Genomic DNA, 17,306 nt, shown 5'->3' on the forward strand with positions numbered 1-17,306 from the left:
AATAGTGATGCCAGACTGGTCAAAAGGTTCGTCCAGATTGACAGTATATCCCCAGAACTGACCAATAATAAATACTCCCAGGCAAGGCAAACACCAAGTCATGCTTTTCCCTGCCCCGCTCTCCCAGGAGATCTGCAGTTCATGAGGTATGTGGCTGAGAGATCCTGAGTCAAAAAGTCATGTTTGCATTTTATTGCCGTACCTAAAATGCTTGACACTTGGAGGCCACTAAGAGATTTTACTTTGATATCTTCCAGCTCACTTTGCACTGGACAGGAACCCAGATAGTCTTTCTCAGTGTCATAGGAAAACACAAAGCCCAGTTTTAGGGTCTTATTCTTCAGGGCGGTCTATATACTTACATTGCTAATTAAATAGCTACAGATATTTCTTTTTTCTCGTCTTTGACTCGCATGGGCAGCAGAAATGCCCACTTGAGAAGATTTGGCCCTTTTCAGGATGGTGTGAGGAGGCCTTTTCTGCACAATAGTTAGGGTTAGCCCTTGCACAAAGGCAACTGTGCCCTTATATTTAGTCCAAAAGCAGCAGAAAACTTATTATTAACAGCTGCATGACTGCAGCTGTCTCTTGCTTTAAAACCGGAAGCTTTGTGGCTGCCACAAATCATGAATGCATCCACCAGTCCTGAAAAATCTGGATTCATGGCCTGGATGGTGCTGTTTCTCTGCAACTGTACAGGATGGTATGAGGAGATTTTTGGAGAGAAGTGTTTAATGGCCCGTAGTCTGAATGTTGGTTATCCAACCAGACTGCTTTGAGGCATAGACAAAATCGGGAGCTATTGGCAGCCTCACAAGCAAGAGTCACAAGCAGAGGTGACTGGGCTCCCCATGTTCCTGCGTCCCCATTGCAGTGCCCAGGGAAACAAGAATGGCTGTGCTTCATCAGACCAAAGGTCTGTCCTGCCCTGTGCTTGAGAGTGGCCAGAGGCAGGTGCTTGGGGGGAGGAGTATGACAGTAGGGCAAAAACATAAAGTGCTCGCTGCATGATGTGCTCTCCCAGCATTTGATCACTTCAGAGCTGGTAACTTCCCAGGGCAAACAGAGTTTTTCTATGAATGCAGCAACACTTCCAGTCTACTCTGGAACCTACATAAACTGTGCATCAGCAGCAGTCTTCGTCCAGCCTCTGGTTTTCATGTCACAAAAACCTTTGCTGGAACTTCAAGGTCTCATCCTTGTAGTGGCAGAAATCAGTTTTGCCTTCACTGCTGAAAGGCTTTGAATCTATTCTGCCATCCAGTGACTTCCCATGATCTTCCCTTACTTTCCTTGTCAGCTGATGTAGTGGAGATTGACTTTCAGAAGGCTTCCCATATGTGGGAAGAGACTGGTTGTTGCAAGACTCTTGTTTGCTAAGGGCTGGTCCACCAGCCAAGTTCACCGAGAGAGAGAGACTAATTTTTATCTTCAGGGCTCCCCACCCACTTCTTCACAGCTCCCCTTGAAGCCATGGTCATGCAGGGCTCTGCATTTCCACCATTTAACCATGGGAGAATTTCTTTCCTGAGGGACTGCTCTGCTGGCCAAGTACCACGGCGTTTCACCCCCGCCGTGTGCCAATTATGACAAGAACTAGACCAATGCTGTGTAAATTCCCCAGAGCTCCTGTTTTCAACGTGGCTGCCTGGACCTGCCTCGCTGTGCACCCGGCTCTTGCTCTTCCCAGAGGCCGCTGTTGCAGTCACAGAAGGGCGCGGGCTGCCTCACACAGCTGGCAAATCTGGTTTAGCACGGCCCTTTTCTTGATGGCACAGTTCACTGGTCTTGCAGGAGGGAAAATAAGTATCTTCTGCAAATTGGCACCTATGGGAAAGAAACCTGTTTTTTTTCATGGGCTGCAAGTGAAATATAAAGTAACATTTTTCTCCATGCATGTATGTTCACTTCAGGAGACAAAAAAAAAAAAAAAAAGTCTTTAAAAATATTGACTTGCCCTACTTTGTATTTAGCAAAGTCCAAGGCTCCAGAAAGTTTTTCCTCGAATGGCCTACAGCTACTTGTTTGTTTTCTTTAGTATGACAAGCTAGTCTCAATCAACATTCTCATCAGATAAAACCTTAGGCTTGTCTTTAATTACAGTTTTAAATATGGTACTTGTTAAATCTGGGCCTTGTTGCTATGTAATTTCATAGCAAACTCCCAGTATTACACTACCCACTGATTTTAAAGGTTGGAAGGCAGAATTACTGTTTTCCTTGTGTCCCCCTAAATCCTGTGCAACACCATCATAATAATGAATTCCCTTTCATTGCCTTGTTCTCCAAAGGAAACTGTTGTGTGTGGAAAGGACTGATTGAAGAGGGCACACACAGGAAGCCAGGTGTACTTCGCTTCACCTTTGTCACTGACTGTAGCACCAATGTGAGGGATGGCAGGCAGGTAGCATGGGCAGTCCCATCAGGCAGCTGCCGGGGCTGGCTAGGGCTAATGGCATGTTTGCTTTAGGGTGAAAACTTTTCCCTGTTAAAATGACTATGGCCGCTGACTTCTGCCGTGGTTGAGAGAAATCCTGGGACACAGTCCTTCGAAAAAGAGGATCGATGTCTTTTCAGGACATCTCGTCTACTTTCGTGATGCCGTTGGCTGCTCAGGGAGGCTGCCTTTACATTAACGGAGAGACATTCTGAAAGCAGCCCAGGGCACATGCTTGGCAACACGAATCTGCAGAAGGACAGAGAAGCAGCTATGTGGATAGCTGCCAAGTTGCAACAAGACCTGTAAACAAAGATTTCCTAACTGGTTAAGAAACTGAAACAAACATGTATAAAAGCAACTGTTAATCACCAAAAGCGCCTCCCTGTGATTTCATATCCTGAAATGAGGCTTTTCTTACTCCAATTGTAAGCCGATTAACTCAAGATCTAGTTGCACAACTACTAATATACCTGTCAAAATGGAGCCCTGGTTCTGACCAATGTTTGTTATCACAGTCATAACCGCAGTTAATAATACGAGTAACAAATGAATGGATAAACTCAGTGAATATTATGTGAATCAACTTCACAGCTGCAGTTCTTAACAACCTCTGTTCCTTCCTATTCAATCTTCTTTTTGATTTCATCTACTCATGTTATCCAAGTCTGTCCCTGCTCTTCCTCAGTTCATTGCTACCATCTAAACACACGCCAAAACCTATTTTCCTTCAGGTTGCCCATTTTCTGTTCTCTAGACTAAGAGATTATTTCCAGGGTTTTTTTTCCCCTCTCTCAAGTCTTTGATAGCCATGATGGAGTGCAGTTTACAGAGCGTAGTGTAAAGTGTGTTGTATCGCATTATATAGTAGTGGTAAGAAATGTGGAGACGAAAAGCTTATTCTGTGCCTTCATAGCCGCATAAGCCACCACTGAAAAAGACAATGCTACGTCTATCCAAGGAGCTCATTAGTATGTTATTTGCTTAGAGTTCTTGGTCAGGACACCTCCTTACAGCTGTGGAAATAGTTGCATCTCTACCGCTAGGTATCAGTGATTGTATGTAAGTACACCATGCATCTTCTTGCAGCCATGCTGTCTTCTGTGTACAAGAACAGAAAGCTGTTCTGGTGGTGAAAGTTATGATGTGCTATGTCCCCTCATGACTTCCTTCAGATTCTTGGTGTAACCTTGAGGAAGATGAGTTTCCTCAAAACCTTAGCTCCTCATCTCTAAAAGAAGGACTTCAACAAGGTCACTAGGAGCCTCGCAGGGGCATTAGGAGAATGAAGTCATTACGGGCTGAAGGGTTGATAAAAGGAGAAACCAACCTTAGGTAAACGTTAGGCTTATCTCTGCCTCATAGGCAAAGCACAGGTAGTATTGCAGCTATTGTCCTTCATTGAACAGGGATGATGTTTAAAGCCTTTTATGATGGTACTACGTGTTCCTAGCAGACTTCATTAGCCTCTTGTTTGGAGGCTTCCACCTAACAAGTGCTTGAAACAGCTTTTAAAATGTTTCACGATTTTTGAAAATGTCACAACCTGTTTTAAAACAGGTTTGAAAGGATAGAGACAGTGGAAATAACAAGGGAGAAGACGGACTGGAATGAATAGGTGACAATGGCAGCGATGTGGAACCACATGGTGCTTTGAAAGGAGACACGTCCATGCACTAATTCACGATCCTTCACTCCTCTGCCATTTGGCTTGCAGAGTTAAATGGCGGTGACAGCCTCTGCTCAGAGCTGGATGGATGTTTCTGCAAGAGCTGAGATGTGTTTCATGAAGTGCTGTGCCAATAAATAACACAGCACAAGAGTAGCATGCGGTTTTTTCAAATGTATATATAAGCAACTTCAGCAGTTGTCAACAGATAATGATGATGAAGTATGTGTGTTGATTTCTCAATAGGCTTTCTGTATTTACAAATTTCCTTGGGCTGGGCTGTGTGATACCTTCTCACCGCTTAGGAAGATGAGCATTGCCCTTTTCCCATGCTTACAGTCCTCCACATCTTCTCAAGGGTTATCGTACCTTGGTGATTTTAATCATCCTCGGTAAGGACTGTATTTTACTCAATATCCTGTGTACTGTTGCTCAACGATGTGTTGAGTTTAAGACCAAAGTATACTTTGCTTGACTTTGAACTGAACAGTAACGCCAAATTGAGTATTAGCAGATCTGTGTTTACAGTACTATTAGTTGTTAGAATTTGGACATTCAAAGTACTTCATAAATACCATGGAGATCAATTTGCTTATTGCAGGAATTGCTCCAGGATTGTTGAGATATTCTTTTGATGAGAAGAAGGTACAACGTCTCGTCTTCAGCATTTTATCGTGGAAAATACATTTAAATGCATTTTTGCCCAAATAGATTTTCTTATGCACTGTTACAGAACCTGGAGAATATATTCTAGTTCTCGTTTCATCAAGACAGCAGTATCTGCAGTTCATCCAGTTCTGCATTAAGCAGTGTGACTGATACTTGTAAGCGGTGATTCATTCTTTCCTGCACCTTCAGAACAGAGACCTGTTTCATTTTTTGCATCTGTGTCCTTTTACACATGTCTAAATGAGTGCTGCTGAGGTGAGCTGTACGTTCAATGCGATAAGGCTTGCGGTACGTCATAGTTCCCATGGAGGTTCAGTCTGAAGAGTCCGAGTAATGCCAAGGAAAGCCTGGCCCACAGGCAAGATTCACAGAGCTTGAGAACTTTTATCAGCGATGGTCTCCAGAGAGGAGCTTCAGAAAGTCCTTTTGCTGAACCTAGGACATTGATTACCTTGTAGATAAGGACCAAGAATCAAGATGTAGTTTGATGTTATGTGGGAGGCCAACGTAAAGTAGAGAGGCTAGATTTAACGTGGCTATGATAGTCCACATTCAGAAAAGACATGTGAGAGTGTCCACATGAGACTACGGCTTCTCTCCCAGGGATTTTGAATGATTGTATCCTCAGCAGCGGCCAATAAAGTAGTGCTCCAGTGGTAGCCAGAGAAAGTCCACTCACAAATGTTAGTACTGGTGTTTGCATTGTGTTCTGCTATTAAATTGCAAATCTTTTTGAATGCCTCCCTGGCAAAGGTGTTAATCTCTTCCTGTTTGTTCAGGACTAATCTTGACTAACTTCTTTTAAAGACTTGCCTTTAGTTCAAGAATAAAAACTAGACAAAAGGGATCTTGGGTATAACTGTTCCTTGTAAGTCAGATATCTCTGTTCTTAATGCCTTCATTCATTCTTACTCACAGGAAAATTGCTGCAGGCTGCTAGATCAGTTGGGAGTCCTGGAGGACTCCAGTCAGAATATGAGTTCATTTAATTTCACTGTGAAAATAGGATTAGTTGTAGTCTTGTGATAAAAGACGGTCTGGAGGCTGTATGTTTTTCTGTGGCTTACTTTGATGTGAGAGAAACCAATGGTGACATCTTTGTAGAAAAGATGTGTAAAAAGCGAAGACTTGGCTGCCAAAAGCAAAGCGCATGTTGGCAGCACATCCGAGTCATAGTATTTATGTCAGGATAAACCATTGCTGCAATGTAAACTTTTAATCCAGGCTGAATGAACGCTCTGCTTAACAAATAAACCGAAATAATCAAAACGTAATCTTCACCTGCGTGTTATGCCCTGTAGGTCCAGAATTTAATTCAGAAAACGATGGCTGAGGTTTACAGGTTTTGGGCGGAATTCTCAGGCACATGAAGAACCATTTACAGTGTGGTGTAAAAATTCTCTTCCAGTGAGTTGTCCCTGTATGTTATGGAGTTATTGAGCAGCATCAACGTCTTTCCTTCAAATTGGCTGCTGTAAACCATCCTATGAGGGAATGAAGCAACTTACTGCACCCTACTTTTGTTACTTAGTTATACCAATGTGTTTTATTTCTGTGCCGTTTGCTTAGCCATAACTCTTCCGTCCTCACCATAAAAACAAAGAACCTCTACAGGTATCTGTTTTTATTTAGGTGTATATTTAGGCAGTAAATTTGTACAGATTATCAGTGCTAGCTTCTTCCTGAGAGACAGAGACTTTGGGACATTTTTAACCTTAGTCATCATATTTGCAAATATGGGTTTTGAGACATCAGTCCCAGCGAAAGGAGAACACCTCATGTCAGTCAGCTGACCTTGTCCTCACTATTATATTGAGCTACAGATTTTTGGTAGCTCCCCATTCAGTACCAAAGTTTGCTTGAAAGAAAAGATATCTAGGGCAAGTGTCCCTACCATAAAGTTTAGTTATTCAGTAGCAAAATTTTGGTTTCCAAACTCTGAACCTCAGTTGGAAAATCCAAAACAGAATTACTGCTGCAGTTCACTGTCAGTCCTGCAGCTTAATCTCAGTCTCTCTGCAGATTATATCTCCCATGATGTATTGCTCCTGCTTTTTCAGAAAAATCCTGGAGAAGAATGTGAGAAAAAGTACCATAACTACATAAAAAGCGTGCCAGAGGCATTTCTGAGTCGAAATGCCAATGCTTAAGGTGAGGGAGGGGGAAATAGTTTTAGCTAAACATTAAAACCATTTTTGTTTCTATTCCCCCTTCTATTCACTCTATTCTATTGCGTGCATAACTTTCTTGGGAGCACTTTATAAAGAAAGAAAATCCGTGAGTGTTGATTTGCTGGTTCAGCTGCTTCTGGTATTGCTTTTGTTGTCACTCCCATTTTTCTTTGAAATCTGAGGCACTTGCAGCCTGTTTCGAAGTCTGTTTCCATTATGTTTCCCTCTGATAATGGTTTCGTCAGATGCCCAGCAGTTCTAACTACCCACTGTATCTGCATCAACACTGTCAATGTTTGGCCAAGACTTATTTTCAGCTAGTTTATTTTTAAATGGAAGGGAAGGAACTCTCTAAAAAATATTTTCCAGTGATAGGTGTGAGATTGCACAACATACCACTGCAAGAGAGTCTAAGGTTGAACAAAGGAAGCCTGACCTGTTAATAATACCTCTCAGCCAAATATAAACAGCTTTTTGGTTCCTACTGGCTGACACTCTGAGAGTAGGAACAGTGAAACAGTGGCAATGCTTATGAAAAGTTTAAAAATGGATGTACCTATGGAAATACAAGTTTTCTAGTTCCACTCTGCTGAAAGAGAGCATATGTAAAGGTGATCTAATGACATCTGCGCCTCTGTTAGCATGTGACAATCTTGCAAGAACAGCTACATGTACCCAAAATGCCTCTTAGGCTACATAATTTATCCTTTGTTTCTTTACAGAGGAGCTGGGGTGGATGGGAGAAGTTGTAGCACAGCTGTCTGTGGGCTTCTCTGCATTATATTGTTTCCGTTTGATGATTGTATTGGGATGGTACGCAGAGGCTCTAGGTATGCGTTTAGGACTTGTTACTTGGACTTTGTATGTGTTTGGAAAGGAAAGGCGTCAACTTTTCTGATGAACTTACAGTCTCACTTTATACGCGTCGAAGAAGGAGGTTTGAAGTTGTTTTGGAGACAGTGCCCAGATATCTGGGAATTGATCTTTTGGGCTGATGTACAACATAAGGATGTCCTATCGCTTCCTTCCAAGACAGTCAGGGTTGGAAGGGAAACCGGTTAGTTGATTTCCATGCAATATAATTGATGATACGTGATTACCCTGTTTATTTCCTTCCAGCATAAACATAGGCATCACGTGGCGGCAATTCCACATGACACCTTGTAGGCTCACCTGGGCTGCTGCTCTTCTCCTGAAGGAGGACCAAGTTTACCTTGTTTGTCCCTCTTTGATACGTATCTGGGTATCAATACCGTCTGAAACGAGTTACCTAGAAAATTTATAAAATATTTCTCATTAGAGCTAACTCTCTTAGAGCTGGAACAGTTTCCCTAATATTCCTCTTTGTTTATTTCCCTCCGACCAGGCAGAGCCACAGATCATTGTCCTGTTTGTATCGAGCATTGGGACATTACAGAACCGTCGTTTGACAGTCTTTTTTGTTGTTGTTGTTGAAGCAGCAAACTCAATTCTTTCAGCTCTTTCTCATATGCCAGGCTAAGTAAATACTCTTCAATCTGGACCTGTTTCATTTTAACAGCTGTTAACAGTTAAAGCCTTTTATGGTGGAGGGAGGAAGGCAGTGGAAGAGGCCTGCAACGTAGAAGACACTGAGCATCCACTTGTTCCTGCCCAGGGCTGGGACTGTATGCAAAGAGATCTCAGTGCTAAATATAATCACCTGCACTTACTTTTAACATTGTGTATTTGGGATCTGGTCCAAAATTTATCTAAATTTGTGCTGTATATATAAGTTATGGTAAGTCCTGCAACATAGTAGTTCTGGAGCATAGTTTCTTATTCTTCCTGCAGTGGTCTGGCTGCAATTGCTTGTTTTCAGATTCAAATATCTTTGCCTCTGCATTCTTGTCTTGGGCTATGTTGAGACTGAGGCCTCACTGGTTGCTAACTAAGCTGGCATTAGATATGGATTAGCAGGTTGCAGGACTTTGGTTTTGCTCTTATTAAGGATGAGCAGCCTTGCTAAAGACTGGACTAACGTCTTAAGTTGGCTATGGGTCTATTGTGTTCAGAGAGGGTGAAGGACTGAACGAAGATCCCACCACAGCTCTCTCTAGACACAAGATTGTAAGTCGCAAGTTTAGAGCTTCTTTAATACTCTGAAAATACTGAATGCCTGTCTTCTAAATCAGGATTCATAGGTAGTATGTACAACAAAGAGATATCCCAGAATGAACAAATTCCCTAAACTACACATGTATCAGTAGTCCATTAGTGACAGACACGGTTGCTGAAGAAACATATTCTTACTCTCACCTGCTTCTCTGGTATCATCGGAGGAAGTCAATATTATCTTTTTCAAATGTTAAAAATCAATGGAATAATTGTTGAAAATATCGTGGGAGAGAGAGCTAAAGAAACGTTTTTATCACCTCCTTTAACAATAAATTGTTATCTACAGTTACATTGCACATATTCTGCATGTTATAATTGCAGTAGTAAGTCTAAAAATATCCTAATATTACTTGCAAAAATTATAGACATCTGCATTTGCGATGCTGAAGTAATTTCTTCCTTGCTATGGACAGTAACGGAGAAACTATCAAATGCATGCTGGAAAAACTTGGAGATGTTTCATGTTCAGACAAGATCAGAAGATGTGGCAGATAAATTATACATGACCTGATTGCACAGATTGCTTTAAGCAACAGCTATTCATTGCCACACGGGTTACACCACAAGTTTAAATGAAGTGTGGAATGAGAACCAAGAGACTGGTAGAGAAAGAATAACATAATTACTGATAAGGCACTCTCTTCTTGTGGGTCATGTGGAAATACGACCAACAGTAGTTATTTTTTGCATAATGTTTTTAATCATGGGATGTCAAAGCAGATTACAAAAGAGGAAAGGATCTTTATCACTGTTTTATTGATGGGGAAATGCAGACAGAGAAGCAAGATAAATTTTAATGGAAGCAATTGCCCAGAGTCACTTAGCAGCCTGGAGCAGACCCGAGTAGACCCGAGACCGGAGCCAGCACGTCATGAGACCTTTTCCAGCAGTTTACCCACTTGGTCAAGCTGCCTCTCAGCATGCATCCCGCAGTACCAAACTGTCTGTTATGAAACCCAAATCTCACCTGTTACTGTTTCTTCCCTGTCAAGGCTCAGAGTTTAAATCAGTAAGATGAAAGTGCATTGCTCCTTTTTGCATTTTTATTGATGGTGAAGCGCTGTGATCACATGTTGGGTGAGACTGTTGGCTAATTACATAGGCTACAGCTACGTGGAGGCAACAGAGCAGAGAGCAAAGATCCTTCATACCCAGACTCTCTTTAGCACTTCTGTTCCACTCTCAAGAGAAAAGGACAAAGTTAGCCCCGTGTCCAAATGCTCAAAGAATTAAATAAGTATTTTACCCTTTAAGAAGGTTGTCTTAAACTTTAAATCTTTTGCTTCTCCGTTACAGAAATCTGTTGATTTGCAACAAAGAGGGGACATACAAATAATGGGTTTTGTTAAATAACACTAGCTCTGCATATTTTTTTCTTACCAGTTGTACTTAATGCAGTAGCTTCTTTGACTCTCTGTTAACAACCAGAGCTCCCACCTGCAGGAGAGAAGCTGTAGTAGTGAGTGCTATTGAATAAGGACCTGTAAGAAAAGTAACAGAAATAATCTCTCCTTTTTGCAGCTTGCTGTCTATACAGTGATGTTAAGGCTGTGCTCTAATGTATTTATGGTAATTTGTTAATTACAATATACCTTTTCAAATACAGTTAGCCAAACTGATTGCTATGTAAGCCTGTCCTTGCCCACTGCTTCCTCTGAGACTGTCCGGACCAAAACCATCAAGAACTGCAAAGATCCGGTGTGGAATGAAACATTTTGTTTCAGGATACAGAGACAAGTAAAAGTAAGATGCAGAGTGCATTTGTTTTTCTTTGGGGGGGGCAGAGATATCATTGTGTGATTGGTTTGTAGGGCACCATAAAAATAAATACGTGTGAGGGGCTACAAGGCTGAGAGTTAGGCTATAGCATGAATTATGGCATAGCATAAAAGATAGCCAAGGTATTTCACAACTATTCATAGAATGTTCTGTCACTTTTCACTTTCTCTTCTTCCTTTTCAAGAGTAAAGGTGAGAATTTCAGAGTAATTTGAACAGCGTAAAAGAAATGTACGAGCTAAGCAGTGGAAGCATCACAGTGCTGTACTTTTTTTTACTATTCCTTTGGAATGACCTGCGACAACAACAACAAAAAGCTAAAGTTTGCAAAAGATTACCAGCTGAGCTTTTATGATGAAGATAAACGTTAGCGCTTAATATTTGCAAGTCCCACCACCCACTCCCTCCAAAACTCAGCATCAACATCAGAGCCCAGAAATCCACAAAGATCAACGACAGGCCAAGTAAGCCAAGCTTACTTCACACCTGGGGCAATCAAACTCTGCTTTAACCTCACACCCTTCGTTTCCTAGTGTTGGTGGCAGAGCAGGACAAGAACACTTCTACCTGGTGCCAGATCAGCAGGCTGGTCCCCTGGCTCTCTTGAGCGTTGATAAACTCCTCCAAAGAGCGTTCAGAATAGCTCAAAGTATTGCTACACCACAGGATCTCCAGTGGAAAAAAAAAAATCCCTCTTGCCTTTGTCTGCACAAGTTGCCCATGATACAACTTCTTGGGCTTTCTTCCACAGTGTTAGGCTGTACTGGTGCTCTGGTATGGCTTTCGGCATTAATACGTCTGCGCATCTGTGGCCTACATCCAGCGCTTTCCCTGCACCGGACCTAAAAAAATTCTGACTTCGTTCAAAATATGAGTGAGGCACAATTTCACTGACCCCTGCAGGTTTATCAGTGAGGCAAAAGCCAAGTGACAAACATTGCAGCACGGGAACAAACCCCCACTATTCGGCCACTCTTGCACTGGAACACCTGCTCCTTGCAACGGTTTGTGGCTGACAGGTCTTTCAGAACTGCAATACCACAAGTAAGAGATGAAAACAATCTCTTGGCCACAGGAAGCTGCTTCAACTAGTCCCTCACAGAGTAGTATTTGGGAGGACCTTACACTTACTTTTTTGTGTCATTTCACATCATCTATAATTGGAAAGGTATCGAGGGTAGATTCCTAATCCTAAAACGATGGATGACTAAGGTAATTTTCGTTCAGTGAAAAGCTGTAAGGCCAGAATTAACTCTCTCCAGTGTGTTTTCTGGGGGGGGGGGTGTGTGTAAAGGGAAGACAGGTTGCATGTACTGTGAGTATATAGTATCACCTCCTGCAGTTCTCAAGTGGTCATTTCACATCAGACATCTGGGCTTGTTAGTAGCTGGACCTGTGCAAGGGCTATTCACCTGCATATCTGCTGCTGCACAGTGTTCTGCCAGAAAATGGAAAAGTTCGGTGTCATATCACAATTTGATGACACTGCATCATTTTTAATACTCCTAGATGTTAGCACTTAAGATGAATAAATGTATGCCCTAATTTCGAGGAGAATTTATTCTTTTTGTCTTCGTTTACTCAGTTTTGTGTTTGTGGAAGGGTTCTGAAAGTAGGAAAACATATATCAACCTGACAAGAATACGAATGAAATTGGGGAAACATCTACTGGCAAACAGCACAACCCCCTCTACCTCCAAGAAAAGGAAAACAAATAAAATTTTGTTGAAATAGAAGTTTTAAAGTCATTTCATCCACAATACTTTTGGTTGTTGGTTGGGGTTCTGTCGAGCTGTTGTCCTCCAGCCTACACATAGCTGCTACTATCTTAACTGATCCACGCATTGCTTAGGCTGCCAGATCATAGGTAGCCATGTATAAGTGCTGTGCGTTATCATGCCCTTATCTTGAATTGCTAATAACTCTTGGCACAGCCTTGGTGTGTACAGCCTTCCCCCAACACACCCCTCTGGTGTTTAGCTATCAAATAAACTCAGCATATTCCCTCCCCTTCCCTCTTGATGCTCTCGGGCAAAGAGGAAGGTGGGGCAAGGATAAGCCACTTGCTCCTCAGGAGGTGCCTCCTTAAAGTTTGCAGAGGCACTTTGGGCGTCACTGCCAGCTATTGCCTCTAATAGTGAAGTTGCATCCACACCTGTCTGCAGCTGGGAGCACGATGGGATCATACTGGAGTGTTCGTGAGGTAAGAATGCAAAAATTCAGACCATTAGAAGCTGAAGATGAGCGGAGGTGAGATTGTGGCTGGGATTCTGGTGCCTAAAAGAGGACTTGGGAGCTGTTAGTCCAAATTCACATATGTATTTAGTTATTTATGTCAGGAAGACTGACAGCTTTGCTGGTATTGGCCGTCCTGTGGAGGCACTTTTGGCAGTGGGGGAAGGAAGGCCAGCCGCAGTGGGTGGTCCTCGTGGAGGCTGGGAAGCAGTCTGAGGTGCCTCACAGGAGCTTGCTGCGGATTTGAGCTGAGTCTGTGGTTTGATGCAAGCATTAGGTAAGTTTGGGTCTTCCACAGGGCAGCATCTGCCAGCTATGAGTATAGTCACATGCTGTGCCCAGGTAGCTGTGCTAGCAGCCACCTGTTAGTGCTGTACACAGGAGGGTCACTGACTAAAACCAGCTATTATCATGGACACGAAGATGGTCCTAGTTTGGTATTTGTGCATAACTTCACAACCTTTCACCTGTTTGCACTTTGCTATTTCTAGGAAAAGCTCCTGATAAAGATTTTAAAAGGAAAGTTGGAATTTTCACTAAATAAAATTATCTGAAGAAAACATCTGCTTTCTGTGTGAAATTTCAACTGTTCAAGAGAATGAAACATATTTTGCCTTTGTCTACAGGTGTTTAATGGAGGAACTTCTCAAGCATGTTACACTTAAGCTTCATTGTTGATAAAGATTTCTTTTAAATTCAAATGTCCTGTCATGTGATGCAAGAATTAATGTTATTCAAAACTATTTTACTGTGTTATCAATTTTACTGTTATTTCTTCCATCAATGACATATTTACACAGATGACTATTTCTTTCATTTCTTCTTCTTTTTTTAACTCTACGTAGACGTGGTTTTAATTTCCAAAGCAGTGCAAGTAGTTCATCTTCCAATTTTACTGCACAGCTTTGAAAATTGCAACACGCGCTTATGTGAGGTCATTTTTTATGAAGTATGAGCAATTTAATATTAATGTGGGTAATAACTTTGTCATTTTTCTGCAGAGTGAAGAATGCCCATGCTGCTCACTGTCTGTGAAAATCATAAGAATGAGAAATCTGAGAAAGGCAGATCAGTGTGAGTATCACAGTCTTTCCTTGCAGATCCCAGTAGTTCAGTTCTGAAAGCAGAGATCATAAGCAAGCTCTGTAACTTCTATTTGTGTATGAAGTGTCACCATGGTTTCAAATATTGATGTGTATTTGAATTTGGACTATTCTTAGAATATATTTTGGTATAAAAAATATCTTTCAGTTCATAGAATGTTACTATTAGTGAAAATATCAAAGGTCTACAGCAGTATACTGTAACGTATCTTAACTGCTAACAAGCTTCAGAGACAGTTTTGCTGGCTGTTAATTTTCAGTTGCTATTTTTGATGAACTGGGATGCAGGCTGCATTTCTGCTTCTCAACGAAAATGTCAGCACTGATGCAGAGTGGCTGCCAGAGCCTGTAGGGTAACATGGGAGATTTGGTATCATCTTCTGCACCTGTGTGGTTTTTTGTGCACAGTAGAAATACATACAGGCACCTCTGAATTTCTATTTGCTTACGTTAAAAAAAAAAAAGGAGCATTTCTTGACAAACAACTTTTTTTTTTCTGTTAAATGTTAAATGAAATATATTTGAAATACCAGACTTTCAAGGCAAACCAGTACCGTTGAAGTGTCTCTGGGGACTTGGAATGGGTGGAAGTGGAAGTGAAGAGAGGGAAAAAAAAAAAATCTCAATAATTACTCAGGTAGAAGAAAGCAAGCTGAAGGTCAACTCAAATATCTGCCTCGGATAGAAAGAACAAGGTAGGAATGCAATGGAAAGGAAGTGACTACAAACCCTTGCATATTAAGTGAATTCAGCAAGAGTATTTACCTCCATGGAGATTAGTATGCAATTCTTGCTTTCCTGCTGTGGAGCATAGCACAGGAATATTGCCTTTTCTTGAAAACAGCACGTCTTCAGGTGGGGATGGTTCAGTTCCCTCTCTGCCTTTTTAATCTAAGCTGACCTGTTTTTTGGCATAAATGATACCAGCCCTAGGGAATGCCTAAGTTGTCCTGACAGCCGATAGCATTAATATAAATAACAACCTACAGAGTTGCTAGCCAAGTATCTGCCTCTGGACTTAAAATCGGGAATGTTTATTTCTTTCTCAGCATTTTATGAATGGAATGATTGTAAATGACAGTCTTTACATCCTTAGGACTGAAGACCTTCCAGAAGTCTAGAGCTCTTAGCTATATCTTAGCTCTTTATCTTTTATTAGTCTTTGTCCTGTATCTCAATTTTGAGCAGATGTTTGACTGTCTGATTGCAGGTATGAAGCTATATCACTGGAGATGTGCTTCCAAAGCCGGATGTGGAAGAAGGTCTTTGCTGGCAAGAGCCAAAAGAAACAGGGCTAGGTGCCAGGGTCTGAGAGAAGCAGTCTTGTCCATTCCCCGTCCCAGTCGCCTTTCTTTATTGTGCACCAGAGCACCATATTTTGTTTTCCCTCCCAGAATCAGGAGCAAGATACCTGTGGTACAGCAGCGAGCCAGTGAGATTTTATCTGCACCATACCTGTATGCTCTTTGAGAGTGGAGTCATGCCAGTTGGTGTGATACATATCACAACAAATGAGACTGTGTCAAAAAGTATTAACTGAATTGGCAAAGCGGTGTGAGAGTGCAGTGGGAACCTGTACCTGTTGGCCCTTCCATTCTTGACGAAAACATTGTGCAGAGAGGTTTTAATACCTAAACAATGAGAGAAGTCCTCAAAGGAAGAGATCCAAAGGCACAGGTTAAAAGCCTCTGCCATGGAAGAAGTAGATGTTGGCACGTTCAGCAAAGTTCACTTTGTAGTCTACAGCAACTTTAGAGCGGTTTAGGCTGGAGAGCATTTGTGGGCAGTGAGACAAGTGGAGACTTTGAAAGCAGCTTTGAGACTCCCAACCTACCCATTTCACTGTACGTAGAGGCGCCTGAACATAGCCCAATGATTTAAGAAGAAAGTAAGGATAACTAGTCAGGCTTACATAGCTGTATTTCTGCAGATACTTTCCTAAAATTAGTCTTTGCTCAAAAATTATTTTTTTAAAAATATTTTTGTAGGATTATATTTGGCATGTCATTCATGTATTTATTCAAATATTTCTAAATATTTGAAACATATTTAGCTCAAAATATATTTTAGTGTAAGAATCAGTTGTATTTCCCACTCACAGTTATTTGATTTAGTTAATAGTTCTGTAAAACCTAAAGTTGTTAAGAGAACCAGAGAGCTTAAAGATGGACCAGAAACGATTCAAACTGCAAAGAGCCATCATCGTTTCTCGGCCTTTTGGCTAAGATCAAGTGTAGTGTCTGCTCTTATCAGTTTGATATCTGATACGTCCTCGATGAGGGGACTTTATTTTTGAGGTGGGGTTCAGTCTGCTCACCCTAGTAACAAGTGATAGAACAAGGGGAAATGGCCTTAAGCTGCACCAGGTGTGGTTCAGGCTGGATATTAGGAAGAATTGCTTGACTGAAAGGGTTGCCAGGCACTGGAACAGCCTGCCCAGGGAGATGCTGGAGCCACTATCCCTAGAGGTGTTTAAGAGAGGGGTAGATGTTGTACTTAGGGACATGGTTTAGTGGTGTTGATAGAGCTAGGACAAAGGTTGGCCTCGATGATCTTGAAGGTCTCTTCCAACCAAAACTCTTCTAGGATTCTATGATCTTTGCTGGAGTCAGCGTCTGATTAGACCAAGACGTGGAAGACTGCCTGTCATAGATGAGCATGCTTTGCTTTTCTTCAGCTGTGTCACTGAGTAGCTAAAGTGTCCTCCTTGTGCAGGAGGACTGCTACCTGCAACCCACAGCATCCATGTCTCTTGGCAGATGTCACATAATACAGGACTTGGTTTTTTCTTGTTAAAGGATAGCTGTGGCAATCATCTATAATCATGGTCTTTTCCCTTTGTGTCAGACAAAAGAGTGTATTTGCACATGATGTGAGCCTAAGAACAAGAATTAGGCTGCTAATGTGTGTTGTAATCTGATACGAAAAAGCCTTACTCATGAATCAGAAGGATTTGTTCCTACATTATGCAGGTTATCAGACAACTTCAATCTGAGTAGTGTATATTATTCTAAAGACACTGCTGTTGCAATTTCCAGGCAAGTTTGAGTTCGGCTAAATTTTCCCTGTCAGAAGTCGTGAGAATAGTGATGCCAGACTGGTCAAAAGG

At 41.7% G+C, this 17,306-nt stretch overlaps 1 pseudogene; it reads left to right on the plus strand.

Moving 5' to 3' along the window:
• Window positions 1-16,398: 16,398 nt before the first annotated feature.
• On the plus strand, window positions 16,399-16,519 carry LOC147415821 (U2 spliceosomal RNA; annotated as a pseudogene).
• Window positions 16,520-17,306: the final 787 nt, after the last annotated feature.

The sequence above is a fragment of the Leptosomus discolor genome, chromosome 3, assembly GCF_034619465.1.
Source record: "Leptosomus discolor isolate bLepDis1 chromosome 3, bLepDis1.hap2, whole genome shotgun sequence".
NCBI lineage: Eukaryota > Metazoa > Chordata > Aves > Leptosomiformes > Leptosomidae > Leptosomus > Leptosomus discolor.